Here is a 960-nt window from a genome sequence, read left to right as displayed (position 1 = left end):
TAAATCTCTCCCAGCACGTGGAGTCACTGCCAAACACCTTGGATAAAACTTTCTGCCTGTTGGAGACAGTTTTTCACCCCCTTTAGAAATGAGGAGGGAAAAAGTACTAAAAATCGAAGGGAGCTCGGGGAGGGTGTTAGATTCTGGGAATGACAAACTTGTCAACGCTTTGGCCTAATAAAAATTCTTCCAGTAAGAAAGGCAAACTTTTAACTCCGAGATTTTCCTGAGCGTGCTTTTGGGGGAGGGGAGGTGGGTGGAGGGCATCGCTGGTCATCTGGCCAGGCTGTGGGTTAACCCTGATGGGGGACGAGGGATTTTCTTGCAGCCCATAAAGGCGGTATCTGCACCAGAGGTGGGCAGCTTGTCACACTTCACCCTCTGTGCTGTGGGTACAGCCTCAAATGCTTCTAAACGAGAGCAAACTCACACAGGCTGTTGGAAAACATTTCGAAAACCCCCAGCCGGAGAGCAACCTTACCTAGGAAGTGCAGTCGCTCAGGGAAGGGACAATGAGTGGTGTGGCCTAGCCAGCCTCTGTGGCCATGAGACCAAGAACTGCTTTTGTTTTTCCTTCACTGAGAGTTCTTTAGAGTTTGTATTCTTTGCAAACACTTGAAGGCAACAAACGTAGAAGAAACTCACCCACAACCTCACCATTCCTATAATGTATCCAACGGTTTTGTTTCAGAGTCTCTTGTCTACAAACGTACTTTTTTTTTTTTTAAATAAATTTGTTTATTTATTTTTGGCTGCGTTGTGCCTTCATTGCTGCACGCGGGTTTTTCCTAGTTGCGGCGAGAGGGGGCTGCTTTTCATTGTGGTGCACAGCCTTTTCATTGCGGTGGCTTCTCTTGTTGCGGAGCACAGGCTCTAGGCGTGCGGGCTTCAGTAGTTATGGTGCACAGGCTCTAGAGCGCAGGCTCAGTAGTTGTGGCGCAGGGGCTTAGTTGCTCCGTG

This window comes from Lipotes vexillifer, unplaced genomic scaffold, assembly GCF_000442215.2.
Source record: "Lipotes vexillifer unplaced genomic scaffold, Lipotes_vexillifer_v1.1 scaffold442, whole genome shotgun sequence".
In the NCBI taxonomy this organism is placed as follows: Eukaryota; Metazoa; Chordata; class Mammalia; order Artiodactyla; family Lipotidae; genus Lipotes; species Lipotes vexillifer.
The sequence above is the reverse complement of the archived record's forward strand: the minus strand, read 5'-3'. Positions refer to the sequence as shown.